Genomic DNA, 20,471 nt, shown 5'->3' with positions numbered 1-20,471 from the left:
TGTGTTAGCTAAAAGTTCCATATCCTAGAGACTGATATATTCCTCTGTACTTGTACCTTGGGGATTCATCAAAACCTGGCATCATAAGCAGCTTTCTACTGCCACAGACTGGACAGCGAAACAATTTAAAATATCCCAGAAAAAGAAAATAAGCATGCTTAATCAGAGCTTTCTGGACAGGAAGGACCTTTGAGCAAGTGAGGAATAAGCACTGCTTTTGTTAATTTGCATAGGCAGAATAGAGACTTCTGGGAAAAGGCCGAAATTACAGTCACAGAAAATGGCTGCATCTATAGAGAACGCTAAGAAGTGTTGGCAGCTTTTCCTCTGACCCTGACCACTTTTACAAGCAATCCTATGATAGTCAGCAGGACCCACCCTAAAAAGGAAGGGGCATCCACTTGGACCCTTTCCACCTTTTCTAAATCTCGCCTGATTGAGCACTGATTGAGCAGATAAGCACATGTCATTCTCATTTCAGAAAGGTATTGGTTAGCTTGCTGCTAGCAGCTCAGTTATGTTATGATGTTAGAGGCTATGCAAGGAATGCTTTAGTCCAGCGATATGCAGTTTTTATTGCGCCTTGCATTCAGCAGGAAGATCTTTAGCTTGAATCTGTGGCCTAGGTATTCACCTTGGTATTTCTTTTGGCACAAAGTGAAGGAGTATTTGAGAGAAAATGCACAATGTGTTTCTTATGTTGTTATGAACAACTTGTTACTCTTTCTCATTAAGCTTCAGCCACTGAAGAAATATATAAATAAGGGCTGACTTCCTGTAAGACGTGTCCAAAGCTGGGACGGAATAAAAGGAGACACTTGTAAATGATAGTGCTATCGTTTGAGAAAGGGTAAGTTGAGACTGACTTTCATGCGTATTCACAGACCAAGCATCATAAAGATACCAGCATGATCTTCATTGCGGGCTTAGAGCCGGTATTAGCTTTTGAGAGGTAAGAGGATTTTGAGGGCTCGTTGGTCTAGGGGTATGATTCTCGCTTTGGGTGCGAGAGGTCCCGGGTTCAAATCCCGGACGAGCCCTTTTCTTGGTACTCTTTTCAAGTTGTTTTGAAGTTTGCGTTTCAAAACCAACATCAATTTTTTCTTTGCAGTAGTGGATAATTCTTTGCTAGAGTCTCATGCTTCAGCCCTGCCCAGTCTGAGCTAATACCAAACATCTGGTCTTGCATGGCATGTACGAGCGTTCAGCTAGGGATGTCGGGCAGGTTGCATGAAAGAAATCTAAAGCCAGAGGCCCATGGAATAGCCAGTTCGGAGCAGTTTCATTACAGAAAAATCAACTGTAGGTATCTGTTTCTGTAGTGTAGTGGTTATCACGTTCGCCTCACACGCGAAAGGTCCCCGGTTCGAAACCGGGCAGAAACAGTTGTTATATTGTGTTGGCTACAATGTTGATAGGTGCCGTTTTGCCATGGAATTGTCCAAGCCCTGAAGATTATTTCATGCAATCTCGTTCCAAGAAAGGGAATTCTCTCAAAACACTAAAGTAATCGGCGTGTGGATGTATCTGTTGGTTCTCAGACCTTGCTTTCAAAAGAGCCCTGCAATCGGTTCACTGCTCACCTAGAACAAGCATTAACATGGAGAATTGTTGGCACCAACAGGAATCTTATTTTAGTGGAGTGTTTCTGGCTTTGAGTGCAGAGGCCCTCGGCTCAATTCCAAGATGATCCTTCTCAAGGTGATGATACAAATGCATTGTCACCTTTACGTTTAATGTCAGAATCATTTATTTCCAGTTGGTGGTGTAAGAATGTTTGCAACAGTATGGCGATTTTTCCTAGCCATGCATGAATGAAAGCATATCACTCGCCTTTAGGTGTTTTTCTAATACATTGATATTTGCATCTTCCTTCCTAGCCTGCATGTTTGACTATCTTACAGGCTGCATGTAATAAGTATCACATCAGGGCCCTTCTTCTACTCAATTCACAACTGTTCTATCACGACATAGATAAGAAAGCTGCATCTGCTTTTGTTGTGTAGTGGTAATCAGGTTTACCTGACGTGTGAAAGCCCCATGCTTTGAAAGTACACAGTAACAAAGAAACCGATGACTTTTATAAAAAGGTGTCATGTGCGTCTCTTACTTTGCACAAAAAGTGCCAGAGATGACTTCATTTGCAGTCACTTGAAAAGTAGGGATTCTCCAATAAATGGTAAATGGTTGAAACAAATCTGAAGAAATGCATGACATACCTGTGTGTGTGTGTGTACGCATGTATGTATATATAGGGAGAGAGAGAGCGTCAATATAAACAGACTTTATTTCAATCAAGCTGTCTTTTCTATCCTTCAGGAGCAGAATGTTCTGATCATCAGCGCTCCAGAATGTAGTGTTTTCTTGGCAAGCATCACATATTGTGATGTGTTAGCTAAAAGTTCCATATCCTAGAGACTGATATATTCCTCTGTACTTGTACCTTGGGGATTCATCAAAACCTGGCATCATAAGCAGCTTTCTACTGCCACAGACTGGACAGCGAAACAATTTAAAATATCCCAGAAAAAGAAAATAAGCATGCTTAATCAGAGCTTTCTGGACAGGAAGGACCTTTGAGCAAGTGAGGAATAAGCACTGCTTTTGTTAATTTGCATAGGCAGAATAGAGACTTCTGGGAAAAGGCCGAAATTACAGTCACAGAAAATGGCTGCATCTATAGAGAACGCTAAGAAGTGTTGGCAGCTTTTCCTCTGACCCTGACCACTTTTACAAGCAATCCTATGATAGTCAGCAGGACCCACCCTAAAAAGGAAGGGGCATCCACTTGGACCCTTTCCACCTTTTCTAAATCTCGCCTGATTGAGCACTGATTGAGCAGATAAGCACATGTCATTCTCATTTCAGAAAGGTATTGGTTAGCTTGCTGCTAGCAGCTCAGTTATGTTATGATGTTAGAGGCTATGCAAGGAATGCTTTAGTCCAGCGATATGCAGTTTTTATTGCGCCTTGCCTTCACCAGGAAGATCTTTAGCTTGAATCTGTGGCCTAGGTATTCACCTTGGTATTTCTTTTGGCACAAAGTGAAGGAGTATTTGAGAGAAAATGCACAATGTGTTTCTTATGTTGTTATGAACAACTTGTTACTCTTTCTCATTAAGCTTCAGCCACTGCAGAAATATATAAATAAGGGCTGACTTCCTGTAAGACGTGTCCAAAGCTGGGACGGAATAAAAGGAGACACTTGTAAATGATAGTGCTATCGTTTGAGAAAGGGTAAGTTGAGACTGACTTTCATGCGTTTTCACAGACCAAGCATCATAAAGATACCAGCATGATCTTCATTGCGGGCTTAGAGCCGGTATTAGCTTTTGAGAGGTAAGAGGATTTTGAGGGCTCGTTGGTCTAGGGGTATGATTCTCGCTTTGGGTGCGAGAGGTCCCGGGTTCAAATCCCGGACGAGCCCTTTTCTTGGTACTCTTTTCAAGTTGTTTTGAAGTTTGCGTTTCAAAACCAACATCAATTTTTTCTTTGCAGTAGTGGATAATTCTTTGCTAGAGTCTCATGCTTCAGCCCTGCCCAGTCTGAGCTAATACCAAACATCTGGTCTTGCATGGCATGTACGAGCGTTCAGCTAGGGATGTCGGGCAGGTTGCATGAAAGAAATCTAAAGCCAGAGGCCCATGGAATAGCCAGTTCGGAGCAGTTTCATTACAGAAAAATCAACTGTAGGTATCTGTTTCTGTAGTGTAGTGGTTATCACGTTCGCCTCACACGCGAAAGGTCCCCGGTTCGAAACCGGGCAGAAACAGTTGTTATATTGTGTTGGCTACAATGTTGATAGGTGCCGTTTTGCCATGGAATTGTCCAAGCCCTGAAGATTATTTCATGCAATCTCGTTCCAAGAAAGGGAATTCTCTCAAAACACTAAAGTAATCGGCGTGTGGATGTATCTGTTGGTTCTCAGACCTTGCTTTCAAAAGAGCCCTGCAATCGGTTCACTGCTCACCTAGAACAAGCATTAACATGGAGAATTGTTGGCACCAACAGGAATCTTATTTTAGTGGAGTGTTTCTGGCTTTGAGTGCAGAGGCCCTCGGCTCAATTCCAAGATGATCCTTCTCAAGGTGATGATACAAATGCATTGTCACCTTTACGTTTAATGTCAGAATCATTTATTTCCAGTTGGTGGTGTAAGAATGTTTGCAACAGTATGGCGATTTTTCCTAGCCATGCATGAATGAAAGCATATCACTCGCCTTTAGGTGTTTTTCTAATACATTGATATTTGCATCTTCCTTCCTAGCCTGCATGTTTGACTATCTTACAGGCTGCATGTAATAAGTATCACATCAGGGCCCTTCTTCTACTCAATTCACAACTGTTCTATCACGACATAGATAAGAAAGCTGCATCTGCTTTTGTTGTGTAGTGGTAATCAGGTTTACCTGACGTGTGAAAGCCCCATGCTTTGAAAGTACACAGTAACAAAGAAACCGATGACTTTTATAAAAAGGTGTCATGTGCGTCTCTTACTTTGCACAAAAAGTGCCAGAGATGACTTCATTTGCAGTCACTTGAAAAGTAGGGATTCTCCAATAAATGGTAAATGGTTGAAACAAATCTGAAGAAATGCATGACATACCTGTGTGTGTGTGTGTACGCATGTATGTATATATAGGGAGAGAGAGAGCGTCAATATAAACAGACTTTATTTCAATCAAGCTGTCTTTTCTATCCTTCAGGAGCAGAATGTTCTGATCATCAGCGCTCCAGAATGTAGTGTTTTCTTGGCAAGCATCACATATTGTGATGTGTTAGCTAAAAGTTCCATATCCTAGAGACTGATATATTCCTCTGTACTTGTACCTTGGGGATTCATCAAAACCTGGCATCATAAGCAGCTTTCTACTGCCACAGACTGGACAGCGAAACAATTTAAAATATCCCAGAAAAAGAAAATAAGCATGCTTAATCAGAGCTTTCTGGACAGGAAGGACCTTTGAGCAAGTGAGGAATAAGCACTGCTTTTGTTAATTTGCATAGGCAGAATAGAGACTTCTGGGAAAAGGCCGAAATTACAGTCACAGAAAATGGCTGCATCTATAGAGAACGCTAAGAAGTGTTGGCAGCTTTTCCTCTGACCCTGACCACTTTTACAAGCAATCCTATGATAGTCAGCAGGACCCACCCTAAAAAGGAAGGGGCATCCACTTGGACCCTTTCCACCTTTTCTAAATCTCGCCTGATTGAGCACTGATTGAGCAGATAAGCACATGTCATTCTCATTTCAGAAAGGTATTGGTTAGCTTGCTGCTAGCAGCTCAGTTATGTTATGATGTTAGAGGCTATGCAAGGAATGCTTTAGTCCAGCGATATGCAGTTTTTATTGCGCCTTGCCTTCACCAGGAAGATCTTTAGCTTGAATCTGTGGCCTAGGTATTCACCTTGGTATTTCTTTTGGCACAAAGTGAAGGAGTATTTGAGAGAAAATGCACAATGTGTTTCTTATGTTGTTATGAACAACTTGTTACTCTTTCTCATTAAGCTTCAGCCACTGCAGAAATATATAAATAAGGGCTGACTTCCTGTAAGACGTGTCCAAAGCTGGGACGGAATAAAAGGAGACACTTGTAAATGATAGTGCTATAGTTTGAGAAAGGGTAAGTTGAGACTGACTTTCATGCGTATTCACAGACCAAGCATCATAAAGATACCAGCATGATCTTCATTGCGGGCTTAGAGCCGGTATTAGCTTTTGAGAGGTAAGAGGATTTTGAGGGCTCGTTGGTCTAGGGGTATGATTCTCGCTTTGGGTGCGAGAGGTCCCGGGTTCAAATCCCGGACGAGCCCTTTTCTTGGTACTCTTTTCAAGTTGTTTTGAAGTTTGCGTTTCAAAACCAACATCAATTTTTTCTTTGCAGTAGTGGATAATTCTTTGCTAGAGTCTCATGCTTCAGCCCTGCCCAGTCTGAGCTAATACCAAACATCTGGTCTTGCATGGCATGTACGAGCGTTCAGCTAGGGATGTCGGGCAGGTTGCATGAAAGAAATCTAAAGCCAGAGGCCCATGGAATAGCCAGTTCGGAGCAGTTTCATTACAGAAAAATCAACTGTAGGTATCTGTTTCTGTAGTGTAGTGGTTATCAAGTTCGCCTCACACGCGAAAGGTCCCCGGTTCGAAACCGGGCAGAAACAGTTGTTATATTGTGTTGGCTACAATGTTGATAGGTGCCGTTTTGCCATGGAATTGTCCAAGCCCTGAAGATTATTTCATGCAATCTCGTTCCAAGAAAGGGAATTCTCTCAAAACACTAAAGTAATCGGCGTGTGGATGTATCTGTTGGTTCTCAGACCTTGCTTTCAAAAGAGCCCTGCAATCGGTTCACTGCTCACCTAGAACAAGCATTAACATGGAGAATTGTTGGCACCAACAGGAATCTTATTTTAGTGGAGTGTTTCTGGCTTTGAGTGCAGAGGCCCTCGGCTCAATTCCAAGATGATCCTTCTCAAGGTGATGATACAAATGCATTGTCACCTTTACGTTTAATGTCAGAATCATTTATTTCCAGTTGGTGGTGTAAGAATGTTTGCAACAGTATGGCGATTTTTCCTAGCCATGCATGAATGAAAGCATATCACTCGCCTTTAGGTGTTTTTCTAATACATTGATATTTGCATCTTCCTTCCTAGCCTGCATGTTTGACTATCTTACAGGCTGCATGTAATAAGTATCACATCAGGGCCCTTCTTCTACTCAATTCACAACTGTTCTATCACGACATAGATAAGAAAGCTGCATCTGCTTTTGTTGTGTAGTGGTAATCAGGTTTACCTGACGTGTGAAAGCCCCATGCTTTGAAAGTACACAGTAACAAAGAAACCGATGACTTTTATAATAAGGTGTCATGTGTGTCTCTTACTTTGCACAAAAAGTGCCAGAGATGACTTCATTTGCAGTCACTTGAAAAGTAGGGATTCTCCAATAAATGGTAAATGGTTGAAACAAATCTGAAGAAATGCATGACATACCTGTGTGTGTGTGTGTATGCATGTATGTATATATAGGGAGAGAGAGAGCGTCAATATAAACAGACTTTATTTCAATCAAGCTGTCTTTTCTATCCTTCAGGAGCAGAATGTTCTGATCATCAGCGCTCCAGAATGTAGTGTTTTCTTGGCAAGCATCACATATTGTGATGTGTTAGCTAAAAGTTCCATATCCTAGAGACTGATATATTCCTCTGTACTTGTACCTTGGGGATTCATCAAAACCTGGCATCATAAGCAGCTTTCTACTGCCACAGACTGGACAGCGAAACAATTTAAAATATCCCAGAAAAAGAAAATAAGCATGCTTAATCAGAGCTTTCTGGACAGGAAGGACCTTTGAGCAAGTGAGGAATAAGCACTGCTTTTGTTAATTTGCATAGGCAGAATAGAGACTTCTGGGAAAAGGCCGAAATTACAGTCACAGAAAATGGCTGCATCTATAGAGAACGCTAAGAAGTGTTGGCAGCTTTTCCTCTGACCCTGACCACTTTTACAAGCAATCCTATGATAGTCAGCAGGACCCACCCTAAAAAGGAAGGGGCATCCACTTGGACCCTTTCCACCTTTTCTAAATCTCGCCTGATTGAGCACTGATTGAGCAGATAAGCACATGTCATTCTCATTTCAGAAAGGTATTGGTTAGCTTGCTGCTAGCAGCTCAGCTCAGTTATGTTATGATGTTAGAGGCTATGCAAGGAATGCTTTAGTCCAGCGATATGCAGTTTTTATTGCGCCTTGCCTTCACCAGGAAGATCTTTAGCTTGAATCTGTGGCCTAGGTATTCACCTTGGTATTTCTTTTGGCACAAAGTGAAGGAGTATTTGAGAGAAAATGCACAATGTGTTTCTTATGTTGTTATGAACAACTTGTTACTCTTTCTCATTAAGCTTCAGCCACTGCAGAAATATATAAATAAGGGCTGACTTCCTGTAAGACGTGTCCAAAGCTGGGACGGAATAAAAGGAGACACTTGTAAATGATAGTGCTATCGTTTGAGAAAGGGTAAGTTGAGACTGACTTTCATGCGTATTCACAGACCAAGCATCATAAAGATACCAGCATGATCTTCATTGCGGGCTTAGAGCCGGTATTAGCTTTTGAGAGGTAAGAGGATTTTGAGGGCTCGTTGGTCTAGGGGTATGATTCTCGCTTTGGGTGCGAGAGGTCCCGGGTTCAAATCCCGGACGAGCCCTTTTCTTGGTACTCTTTTCAAGTTGTTTTGAAGTTTGCGTTTCAAAACCAACATCAATTTTTTCTTTGCAGTAGTGGATAATTCTTTGCTAGAGTCTCATGCTTCAGCCCTGCCCAGTCTGAGCTAATACCAAACATCTGGTCTTGCATGGCATGTACGAGCGTTCAGCTAGGGATGTCGGGCAGGTTGCATGAAAGAAATCTAAAGCCAGAGGCCCATGGAATAGCCAGTTCGGAGCAGTTTCATTACAGAAAAATCAACTGTAGGTATCTGTTTCTGTAGTGTAGTGGTTATCACGTTCGCCTCACACGCGAAAGGTCCCCGGTTCGAAACCGGGCAGAAACAGTTGTTATATTGTGTTGGCTACAATGTTGATAGGTGCCGTTTTGCCATGGAATTGTCCAAGCCCTGAAGATTATTTCATGCAATCTCGTTCCAAGAAAGGGAATTCTCTCAAAACACTAAAGTAATCGGCGTGTGGATGTATCTGTTGGTTCTCAGACCTTGCTTTCAAAAGAGCCCTGCAATCGGTTCACTGCTCACCTAGAACAAGCATTAACATGGAGAATTGTTGGCACCAACAGGAATCTTATTTTAGTGGAGTGTTTCTGGCTTTGAGTGCAGAGGCCCTCGGCTCAATTCCAAGATGATCCTTCTCAAGGTGATGATACAAATGCATTGTCACCTTTACGTTTAATGTCAGAATCATTTATTTCCAGTTGGTGGTGTAAGAATGTTTGCAACAGTATGGCGATTTTTCCTAGCCATGCATGAATGAAAGCATATCACTCGCCTTTAGGTGTTTTTCTAATACATTGATATTTGCATCTTCCTTCCTAGCCTGCATGTTTGACTATCTTACAGGCTGCATGTAATAAGTATCACATCAGGGCCCTTCTTCTACTCAATTCACAACTGTTCTATCACGACATAGATAAGAAAGCTGCATCTGCTTTTGTTGTGTAGTGGTAATCAGGTTTACCTGACGTGTGAAAGCCCCATGCTTTGAAAGTACACAGTAACAAAGAAACCGATGACTTTTATAAAAAGGTGTCATGTGCGTCTCTTACTTTGCACAAAAAGTGCCAGAGATGACTTCATTTGCAGTCACTTGAAAAGTAGGGATTCTCCAATAAATGGTAAATGGTTGAAACAAATCTGAAGAAATGCATGACATACCTGTGTGTGTGTGTGTACGCATGTATGTATATATAGGGAGAGAGAGAGCGTCAATATAAACAGACTTTATTTCAATCAAGCTGTCTTTTCTATCCTTCAGGAGCAGAATGTTCTGATCATCAGCGCTCCAGAATGTAGTGTTTTCTTGGCAAGCATCACATATTGTGATGTGTTAGCTAAAAGTTCCATATCCTAGAGACTGATATATTCCTCTGTACTTGTACCTTGGGGATTCATCAAAACCTGGCATCATAAGCAGCTTTCTACTGCCACAGACTGGACAGCGAAACAATTTAAAATATCCCAGAAAAAGAAAATAAGCATGCTTAATCAGAGCTTTCTGGACAGGAAGGACCTTTGAGCAAGTGAGGAATAAGCACTGCTTTTGTTAATTTGCATAGGCAGAATAGAGACTTCTGGGAAAAGGCCGAAATTACAGTCACAGAAAATGGCTGCATCTATAGAGAACGCTAAGAAGTGTTGGCAGCTTTTCCTCTGACCCTGACCACTTTTACAAGCAATCCTATGATAGTCAGCAGGACCCACCCTAAAAAGGAAGGGGCATCCACTTGGACCCTTTCCACCTTTTCTAAATCTCGCCTGATTGAGCACTGATTGAGCAGATAAGCACATGTCATTCTCATTTCAGAAAGGTATTGGTTAGCTTGCTGCTAGCAGCTCAGTTATGTTATGATGTTAGAGGCTATGCAAGGAATGCTTTAGTCCAGCGATATGCAGTTTTTATTGCGCCTTGCATTCAGCAGGAAGATCTTTAGCTTGAATCTGTGGCCTAGGTATTCACCTTGGTATTTCTTTTGGCACAAAGTGAAGGAGTATTTGAGAGAAAATGCACAATGTGTTTCTTATGTTGTTATGAACAACTTGTTACTCTTTCTCATTAAGCTTCAGCCACTGCAGAAATATATAAATAAGGGCTGACTTCCTGTAAGACGTGTCCAAAGCTGGGACGGAATAAAAGGAGACACTTGTAAATGATAGTGCTATCGTTTGAGAAAGGGTAAGTTGAGACTGACTTTCATGCGTTTTCACAGACCAAGCATCATAAAGATACCAGCATGATCTTCATTGCGGGCTTAGAGCCGGTATTAGCTTTTGAGAGGTAAGAGGATTTTGAGGGCTCGTTGGTCTAGGGGTATGATTCTCGCTTTGGGTGCGAGAGGTCCCGGGTTCAAATCCCGGACGAGCCCTTTTCTTGGTACTCTTTTCAAGTTGTTTTGAAGTTTGCGTTTCAAAACCAACATCAATTTTTTCTTTGCAGTAGTGGATAATTCTTTGCTAGAGTCTCATGCTTCAGCCCTGCCCAGTCTGAGCTAATACCAAACATCTGGTCTTGCATGGCATGTACGAGCGTTCAGCTAGGGATGTCGGGCAGGTTGCATGAAAGAAATCTAAAGCCAGAGGCCCATGGAATAGCCAGTTCGGAGCAGTTTCATTACAGAAAAATCAACTGTAGGTATCTGTTTCTGTAGTGTAGTGGTTATCAAGTTCCCCTCACACGCGAAAGGTCCCCGGTTCGAAACCGGGCAGAAACAGTTGTTATATTGTGTTGGCTACAATGTTGATAGGTGCCGTTTTGCCATGGAATTGTCCAAGCCCTGAAGATTATTTCATGCAATCTCGTTCCAAGAAAGGGAATTCTCTCAAAACACTAAAGTAATCGGCGTGTGGATGTATCTGTTGGTTCTCAGACCTTGCTTTCAAAAGAGCCCTGCAATCGGTTCACTGCTCACCTAGAACAAGCATTAACATGGAGAATTGTTGGCACCAACAGGAATCTTATTTTAGTGGAGTGTTTCTGGCTTTGAGTGCAGAGGCCCTCGGCTCAATTCCAAGATGATCCTTCTCAAGGTGATGATACAAATGCATTGTCACCTTTACGTTTAATGTCAGAATCATTTATTTCCAGTTGGTGGTGTAAGAATGTTTGCAACAGTATGGCGATTTTTCCTAGCCATGCATGAATGAAAGCATATCACTCGCCTTTAGGTGTTTTTCTAATACATTGATATTTGCATCTTCCTTCCTAGCCTGCATGTTTGACTATCTTACAGGCTGCATGTAATAAGTATCACATCAGGGCCCTTCTTCTACTCAATTCACAACTGTTCTATCACGACATAGATAAGAAAGCTGCATCTGCTTTTGTTGTGTAGTGGTAATCAGGTTTACCTGACGTGTGAAAGCCCCATGCTTTGAAAGTACACAGTAACAAAGAAACCGATGACTTTTATAATAAGGTGTCATGTGTGTCTCTTACTTTGCACAAAAAGTGCCAGAGATGACTTCATTTGCAGTCACTTGAAAAGTAGGGATTCTCCAATAAATGGTAAATGGTTGAAACAAATCTGAAGAAATGCATGACATACCTGTGTGTGTGTGTGTATGCATGTATGTATATATAGGGAGAGAGAGAGCGTCAATATAAACAGACTTTATTTCAATCAAGCTGTCTTTTCTATCCTTCAGGAGCAGAATGTTCTGATCATCAGCGCTCCAGAATGTAGTGTTTTCTTGGCAAGCATCACATATTGTGATGTGTTAGCTAAAAGTTCCATATCCTAGAGACTGATATATTCCTCTGTACTTGTACCTTGGGGATTCATCAAAACCTGGCATCATAAGCAGCTTTCTACTGCCACAGACTGGACAGCGAAACAATTTAAAATATCCCAGAAAAAGAAAATAAGCATGCTTAATCAGAGCTTTCTGGACAGGAAGGACATTTGAGCAAGTGAGGAATAAGCACTGCTTTTGTTAATTTGCATAGGCAGAATAGAGACTTCTGGGAAAAGGCCGAAATTACAGTCACAGAAAATGGCTGCATCTATAGAGAACGCTAAGAAGTGTTGGCAGCTTTTCCTCTGACCCTGACCACTTTTACAAGCAATCCTATGATAGTCAGCAGGACCCACCCTAAAAAGGAAGGGGCATCCACTTGGACCCTTTCCACCTTTTCTAAATCTCGCCTGATTGAGCACTGATTGAGCAGATAAGCACATGTCATTCTCATTTCAGAAAGGTATTGGTTAGCTTGCTGCTAGCAGCTCAGTTATGTTATGATGTTAGAGGCTATGCAAGGAATGCTTTAGTCCAGCGATATGCAGTTTTTATTGCGCCTTGCATTCAGCAGGAAGATCTTTAGCTTGAATCTGTGGCCTAGGTATTCACCTTGGTATTTCTTTTGGCACAAAGTGAAGGAGTATTTGAGAGAAAATGCACAATGTGTTTCTTATGTTGTTATGAACAACTTGTTACTCTTTCTCATTAAGCTTCAGCCACTGCAGAAATATATAAATAAGGGCTGACTTCCTGTAAGACGTGTCCAAAGCTGGGACGGAATAAAAGGAGACACTTGTAAATGATAGTGCTATCGTTTGAGAAAGGGTAAGTTGAGACTGACTTTCATGCGTTTTCACAGACCAAGCATCATAAAGATACCAGCATGATCTTCATTGCGGGCTTAGAGCCGGTATTAGCTTTTGAGAGGTAAGAGGATTTTGAGGGCTCGTTGGTCTAGGGGTATGATTCTCGCTTTGGGTGCGAGAGGTCCCGGGTTCAAATCCCGGACGAGCCCTTTTCTTGGTACTCTTTTCAAGTTGTTTTGAAGTTTGCGTTTCAAAACCAACATCAATTTTTTCTTTGCAGTAGTGGATAATTCTTTGCTAGAGTCTCATGCTTCAGCCCTGCCCAGTCTGAGCTAATACCAAACATCTGGTCTTGCATGGCATGTACGAGCGTTCAGCTAGGGATGTCGGGCAGGTTGCATGAAAGAAATCTAAAGCCAGAGGCCCATGGAATAGCCAGTTCGGAGCAGTTTCATTACAGAAAAATCAACTGTAGGTATCTGTTTCTGTAGTGTAGTGGTTATCAAGTTCGCCTCACACGCGAAAGGTCCCCGGTTCGAAACCGGGCAGAAACAGTTGTTATATTGTGTTGGCTACAATGTTGATAGGTGCCGTTTTGCCATGGAATTGTCCAAGCCCTGAAGATTATTTCATGCAATCTCGTTCCAAGAAAGGGAATTCTCTCAAAACACTAAAGTAATCGGCGTGTGGATGTATCTGTTGGTTCTCAGACCTTGCTTTCAAAAGAGCCCTGCAATCGGTTCACTGCTCACCTAGAACAAGCATTAACATGGAGAATTGTTGGCACCAACAGGAATCTTATTTTAGTGGAGTGTTTCTGGCTTTGAGTGCAGAGGCCCTCGGCTCAATTCCAAGATGATCCTTCTCAAGGTGATGATACAAATGCATTGTCACCTTTACGTTTAATGTCAGAATCATTTATTTCCAGTTGGTGGTGTAAGAATGTTTGCAACAGTATGGCGATTTTTCCTAGCCATGCATGAATGAAAGCATATCACTCGCCTTTAGGTGTTTTTCTAATACATTGATATTTGCATCTTCCTTCCTAGCCTGCATGTTTGACTATCTTACAGGCTGCATGTAATAAGTATCACATCAGGGCCCTTCTTCTACTCAATTCACAACTGTTCTATCACGACATAGATAAGAAAGCTGCATCTGCTTTTGTTGTGTAGTGGTAATCAGGTTTACCTGACGTGTGAAAGCCCCATGCTTTGAAAGTACACAGTAACAAAGAAACCGATGACTTTTATAAAAAGGTGTCATGTGTGTCTCTTACTTTGCACAAAAAGTGCCAGAGATGGCTTCATTTGCAGTCACTTGAAAAGTAGGGATTCTCCAATAAATGGTAAATGGTTTAAACAAATCTGAAGAAATGCATGACATACCTGTGTGTGTGTGTGTACGCATGTATGTATATATAGGGAGAGAGAGAGCGTCAATATAAACAGACTTTATTTCAATCAAGCTGTCTTTTCTATCCTTCAGGAGCAGAATGTTCTGATCATCAGCGCTCCAGAATGTAGTGTTTTCTTGGCAAGCATCACATATTGTGATGTGTTAGCTAAAAGTTCCATATCCTAGAGACTGATATATTCCTCTGTACTTGTACCTTGGGGATTCATCAAAACCTGGCATCATAAGCAGCTTTCTACTGCCACAGACTGGACAGCGAAACAATTTAAAATATCCCAGAAAAAGAAAATAAGCATGCTTAATCAGAGCTTTCTGGACAGGAAGGACCTTTGAGCAAGTGAGGAATAAGCACTGCTTTTGTTAATTTGCATAGGCAGAATAGAGACTTCTGGGAAAAGGCCGAAATTACAGTCACAGAAAATGGCTGCATCTATAGAGAACGCTAAGAAGTGTTGGCAGCTTTTCCTCTGACCCTGACCACTTTTACAAGCAATCCTATGATAGTCAGCAGGACCCACCCTAAAAAGGAAGGGGCATCCACTTGGACCCTTTCCACCTTTTCTAAATCTCGCCTGATTGAGCACTGATTGAGCAGATAAGCACATGTCATTCTCATTTCAGAAAGGTATTGGTTAGCTTGCTGCTAGCAGCTCAGTTATGTTATGATGTTAGAGGCTATGCAAGGAATGCTTTAGTCCAGCGATATGCAGTTTTTATTGCGCCTTGCATTCAGCAGGAAGATCTTTAGCTTGAATCTGTGGCCTAGGTATTCACCTTGGTATTTCTTTTGGCACAAAGTGAAGGAGTATTTGAGAGAAAATGCACAATGTGTTTCTTATGTTGTTATGAACAACTTGTTACTCTTTCTCATTAAGCTTCAGCCACTGCAGAAATATATAAATAAGGGCTGACTTCCTGTAAGACGTGTCCAAAGCTGGGACGGAATAAAAGGAGACACTTGTAAATGATAGTGCTATCGTTTGAGAAAGGGTAAGTTGAGACTGACTTTCATGCGTTTTCACAGACCAAGCATCATAAAGATACCAGCATGATCTTCATTGCGGGCTTAGAGCCGGTATTAGCTTTTGAGAGGTAAGAGGATTTTGAGGGCTCGTTGGTCTAGGGGTATGATTCTCGCTTTGGGTGCGTGAGGTCCCGGGTTCAAATCCCGGACGAGCCCTTTTCTTGGTACTCTTTTCAAGTTGTTTTGAAGTTTGCGTTTCAAAACCAACATCAATTTTTTCTTTGCAGTAGTGGATAATTCTTTGCTAGAGTCTCATGCTTCAGCCCTGCCCAGTCTGAGCTAATACCAAACATCTGGTCTTGCATGGCATGTACGAGCGTTCAGCTAGGGATGTCAGGCAGGTTGCATGAAAGAAATCTAAAGCCAGAGGCCCATGGAATAGCCAGTTCGGAGCAGTTTCATTACAGAAAAATCAACTGTAGGTATCTGTTTCTGTAGTGTAGTGGTTATCAAGTTCGCCTCACACGCGAAAGGTCCCCGGTTCGAAACCGGGCAGAAACAGTTGTTATATTGTGTTGGCTACAATGTTGATAGGTGCCGTTTTGCCATGGAATTGTCCAAGCCCTGAAGATTATTTCATGCAATCTCGTTCCAAGAAAGGGAATTCTCTCAAAACACTAAAGTAATCGGCGTGTGGATGTATCTGTTGGTTCTCAGACCTTGCTTTCAAAAGAGCCCTGCAATCGGTTCACTGCTCACCTAGAACAAGCATTAACATGGAGAATTGTTGGCACCAACAGGAATCTTATTTTAGTGGAGTGTTTCTGGCTTTGAGTGCAGAGGCCCTCGGCTCAATTCCAAGATGATCCTTCTCAAGGTGATGATACAAATGCATTGTCACCTTTACGTTTAATGACAGAATCATTTATTTCCAGTTGGTGGTGTAAGAATGTTTGCAACAGTATGGCGATTTTTCCTAGCCATGCATGAATGAAAGCATATCACTCGCCTTTAGGTGTTTTTCTAATACATTGATATTTGCATCTTCCTTCCTAGCCTGCATGTTTGACTATCTTACAGGCTGCATGTAATAAGTATCACATCAGGGCCCTTCTTCTACTCAATTCACAACTGTTCTATCACGACATAGATAAGAAAGCTGCATCTGCTTTTGTTGTGTAGTGGTAATCAGGTTTACCTGACGTGTGAAAGCCCCATGCTTTGAAAGTACACAGTAACAAAGAAACCGATGACTTTTATAATAAGGTGTCATGTGTGTCTCTTACTTTGCACAAAAAGTGCCAGAGATGACTTCATTTGCAGTCACTTGAAAAGTAGGGATTCTCCAATAAATGGTAAATGGTTGAAACAAATCTGAAGAAATGCATGACATACCTGTGTGTGTGTGTGTATGCATGTATGTATATATAGGGAGAGAGAGAGCGTCAATATAAACAGACTTTATTTCAATCAAGCTGTCTTTTCTATCCTTCAGGAGCAGAATGTTCTGATCATCAGCGCTCCAGAATGTAGTGTTTTCTTGGCAAGCATCACATATTGTGATGTGTTAGCTAAAAGTTCCATATCCTAGAGACTGATATATTCCTCTGTACTTGTACCTTGGGGATTCATCAAAACCTGGCATCATAAGCAGCTTTCTACTGCCACAGACTGGACAGCGAAACAATTTAAAATATCCCAGAAAAAGAAAATAAGCATGCTTAATCAGAGCTTTCTGGACAGGAAGGACATTTGAGCAAGTGAGGAATAAGCACTGCTTTTGTTAATTTGCATAGGCAGAATAGAGACTTCTGGGAAAAGGCCGAAATTACAGTCACAGAAAATGGCTGCATCTATAGAGAACGCTAAGAAGTGTTGGCAGCTTTTCCTCTGACCCTGACCACTTTTACAAGCAATCCTATGATAGTCAGCAGGACCCACCCTAAAAAGGAAGGGGCATCCACTTGGACCCTTTCCACCTTTTCTAAATCTCGCCTGATTGAGCACTGATTGAGCAGATAAGCACATGTCATTCTCATTTCAGAAAGGTATTGGTTAGCTTGCTGCTAGCAGCTCAGTTATGTTATGATGTTAGAGGCTATGCAAGGAATGCTTTAGTCCAGCGATATGCAGTTTTTATTGCGCCTTGCATTCAGCAGGAAGATCTTTAGCTTGAATCTGTGGCCTAGGTATTCACCTTGGTATTTCTTTTGGCACAAAGTGAAGGAGTATTTGAGAGAAAATGCACAATGTGTTTCTTATGTTGTTATGAACAACTTGTTACTCTTTCTCATTAAGCTTCAGCCACTGCAGAAATATATAAATAAGGGCTGACTTCCTGTAAGACGTGTCCAAAGCTGGGACGGAATAAAAGGAGACACTTGTAAATGATAGTGCTATCGTTTGAGAAAGGGTAAGTTGAGACTGACTTTCATGCGTTTTCACAGACCAAGCATCATAAAGATACCAGCATGATCTTCATTGCGGGCTTAGAGCCGGTATTAGCTTTTGAGAGGTAAGAGGATTTTGAGGGCTCGTTGGTCTAGGGGTATGATTCTCGCTTTGGGTGCGAGAGGTCCCGGGTTCAAATCCCGGACGAGCCCTTTTCTTGGTACTCTTTTCAAGTTGTTTTGAAGTTTGCGTTTCAAAACCAACATCAATTTTTTCTTTGCAGTAGTGGATAATTCTTTGCTAGAGTCTCATGCTTCAGCCCTGCCCAGTCTGAGCTAATACCAAACATCTGGTCTTGCATGGCATGTACGAGCGTTCAGCTAGGGATGTCGGGCAGGTTGCATGAAAGAAATCTAAAGCCAGAGGCCCATGGAATAGCCAGTTCGGAGCAGTTTCATTACAGAAAAATCAACTGTAGGTATCTGTTTCTGTAGTGTAGTGGTTATCAAGTTCGCCTCACACGCGAAAGGTCCCCGGTTCGAAACCGGGCAGAAACAGTTGTTATATTGTGTTGGCTACAATGTTGATAGGTGCCGTTTTGCCATGGAATTGTCCAAGCCCTGAAGATTATTTCATGCAATCTCGTTCCAAGAAAGGGAATTCTCTCAAAACACTAAAGTAATCGGCGTGTGGATGTATCTGTTGGTTCTCAGACCTTGCTTTCAAAAGAGCCCTGCAATCGGTTCACTGCTCACCTAGAACAAGCATTAACATGGAGAATTGTTGGCACCAACAGGAATCTTATTTTAGTGGAGTGTTTCTGGCTTTGAGTGCAGAGGCCCTCGGCTCAATTCCAAGATGATCCTTCTCAAGGTGATGATACAAATGCATTGTCACCTTTACGTTTAATGTCAGAATCATTTATTTCCAGTTGGTGGTGTAAGAATGTTTGCAACAGTATGGCGATTTTTCCTAGCCATGCATGAATGAAAGCATATCACTCGCCTTTAGGTGTTTTTCTAATACATTGATATTTGCATCTTCCTTCCTAGCCTGCATGTTTGACTATCTTACAGGCTGCATGTAATAAGTATCACATCAGGGCCCTTCTTCTACTCAATTCACAACTGTTCTATCACGACATAGATAAGAAAGCTGCATCTGCTTTTGTTGTGTAGTGGTAATCAGGTTTACCTGACGTGTGAAAGCCCCATGCTTTGAAAGTACACAGTAACAAAGAAACCGATGACTTTTATAAAAAGGTGTCATGTGTGTCTCTTACTTTGCACAAAAAGTGCCAGAGATGGCTTCATTTGCAGTCACTTGAAAAGTAGGGATTCTCCAATAAATGGTAAATGGTTTAAACAAATCTGAAGAAATGCATGACATACCTGTGTGTGTGTGTGTACGCATGTATGTATATATAGGGAGAGAGAGAGCGTCAATATAAACAGACTTTATTTCAATCAAGCTGTCTTTTCTATCCTTCAGGAGCAGAATGTTCTGATCATCAGCGCTCCAGAATGTAGTGTTTTCTTGGCAAGCATCACATATTGTGATGTGTTAGCTAAAAGTTCCATATCCTAGAGACTGATATATTCCTCTGTACTTGTACCTTGGGGATTCATCAAAACCTGGCATCATAAGCAGCTTTCTACTGCCACAGACTGGACAGCGAAACAATTTAAAATATCCCAGAAAAAGAAAATAAGCATGCTTAATCAGAGCTTTCTGGACAGGAAGGACATTTGAGCAAGTGAGGAATAAGCACTGCTTTTGTTAATTTGCATAGGCAGAATAGAGACTTCTGGGAAAAGGCCGAAATTACAGTCACAGAAAATGGCTGCATCTATAGAGAACGCTAAGAAGTGTTGGCAGCTTTTCCTCTGACCCTGACCACTTTTACAAGCAATCCTATGATAGTCAGCAGGACCCACCCTAAAAAGGAAGGGGCATCCACTTGGACCCTTTCCACCTTTTCTAAATCTCGCCTGATTGAGCACTGATTGAGCAGATAAGCACATGTCATTCTCATTTCAGAAAGGTATTGGTTAGCTTGCTGCTAGCAGCTCAGTTATGTTATGATGTTAGAGGCTATGCAAGGAATGCTTTAGTCCAGCGATATGCAGTTTTTATTGCGCCTTGCATTCAGCAGGAAGATCTTTAGCTTGAATCTGTGGCCTAGGTATTCACCTTGGTATTTCTTTTGGCACAAAGTGAAGGAGTATTTGAGAGAAAATGCACAATGTGTTTCTTATGTTGTTATGAACAACTTGTTACTCTTTCTCATTAAGCTTCAGCCACTGCAGAAATATATAAATAAGGGCTGACTTCCTGTAAGACGTGTCCAAAGCTGGGACGGAATAAAAGGAGACACTTGTAAATGATAGTGCTATCGTTTGAGAAAGGGTAAGTTGAGACTGACTTTCATGCGTTTTCACAGACCAAGCATCATAAAGATACCAGCATGATCTTCATTGCGGGCTTAGAGCCGGTATTAGCTTTTGAGAGGTAAGAGGATTTTGAGGGCTCGTTGGTCTAGGGGTATGATTCTCGCTTTGGGTGCGTGAGGTCCCGGGTTCAAATCCCGGACGAGCCCTTTTCTTGGTACTCTTTTCAAGTTGTTTTGAAGTTTGCGTTTCAAAACCAACATCAATTTTTTCTTTGCAGTAGTGGATAATTCTTTGCTAGAGTCTCATGCTTCAGCCCTGCCCAGTCTGAGCTAATACCAAACATCTGGTCTTGCATGGCATGTACGAGCGTTCAGCTAGGGATGTCAGGCAGGTTGCATGAAAGAAATCTAAAGCCAGAGGCCCATGGAATAGCCAGTTCGGAGCAGTTTCATTACAGAAAAATCAACTGTAGGTATCTGTTTCTGTAGTGTAGTGGTTATCAAGTTCGCCTCACACGCGAAAGGTCCCCGGTTCGA

The 20,471-nt window shown here is 41.8% G+C and overlaps 10 non-coding genes across 10 annotated transcripts; all 10 read left to right on the top strand.

Annotated features, from left to right (window-relative positions):
- The first annotated feature begins 968 nt into the window (after positions 1-968).
- TRNAP-UGG (transfer RNA proline (anticodon UGG)) lies at positions 969-1,040 on the top strand. The gene has a single exon. It is a non-coding gene; the product is annotated as a tRNA-Pro (tRNA).
- Positions 1,041-1,312: 272 nt separating this feature from the next.
- Positions 1,313-1,385, top strand: TRNAV-CAC (transfer RNA valine (anticodon CAC)). Its single transcript has one exon. It is a non-coding gene; the product is annotated as a tRNA-Val (tRNA).
- Positions 1,386-3,355: 1,970 nt separating this feature from the next.
- Positions 3,356-3,427, top strand: TRNAP-UGG (transfer RNA proline (anticodon UGG)). The gene has a single exon. It is a non-coding gene; the product is annotated as a tRNA-Pro (tRNA).
- A 272-nt stretch (positions 3,428-3,699) lies between these two features.
- TRNAV-CAC (transfer RNA valine (anticodon CAC)) lies at positions 3,700-3,772 on the top strand. The gene has a single exon. It is a non-coding gene; the product is annotated as a tRNA-Val (tRNA).
- A 1,970-nt stretch (positions 3,773-5,742) lies between these two features.
- TRNAP-UGG (transfer RNA proline (anticodon UGG)) lies at positions 5,743-5,814 on the top strand. The gene has a single exon. It is a non-coding gene; the product is annotated as a tRNA-Pro (tRNA).
- A 2,320-nt stretch (positions 5,815-8,134) lies between these two features.
- Positions 8,135-8,206, top strand: TRNAP-UGG (transfer RNA proline (anticodon UGG)). Its single transcript has one exon. It is a non-coding gene; the product is annotated as a tRNA-Pro (tRNA).
- A 272-nt stretch (positions 8,207-8,478) lies between these two features.
- Positions 8,479-8,551, top strand: TRNAV-CAC (transfer RNA valine (anticodon CAC)). The gene has a single exon. It is a non-coding gene; the product is annotated as a tRNA-Val (tRNA).
- Positions 8,552-10,521: 1,970 nt separating this feature from the next.
- TRNAP-UGG (transfer RNA proline (anticodon UGG)) lies at positions 10,522-10,593 on the top strand. Its single transcript has one exon. It is a non-coding gene; the product is annotated as a tRNA-Pro (tRNA).
- A 2,315-nt stretch (positions 10,594-12,908) lies between these two features.
- On the top strand, positions 12,909-12,980 carry TRNAP-UGG (transfer RNA proline (anticodon UGG)). The gene has a single exon. It is a non-coding gene; the product is annotated as a tRNA-Pro (tRNA).
- A 4,702-nt stretch (positions 12,981-17,682) lies between these two features.
- TRNAP-UGG (transfer RNA proline (anticodon UGG)) lies at positions 17,683-17,754 on the top strand. Its single transcript has one exon. It is a non-coding gene; the product is annotated as a tRNA-Pro (tRNA).
- The last annotated feature ends 2,717 nt before the right edge of the window (positions 17,755-20,471 follow it).

The sequence above is a fragment of the Triturus cristatus genome, chromosome 8 (genome assembly GCF_964204655.1).
Source record: "Triturus cristatus chromosome 8, aTriCri1.1, whole genome shotgun sequence".
NCBI lineage: Eukaryota > Metazoa > Chordata > Amphibia > Caudata > Salamandridae > Triturus > Triturus cristatus.
This window is presented reverse-complemented; position numbering and strand designations above follow the sequence as displayed.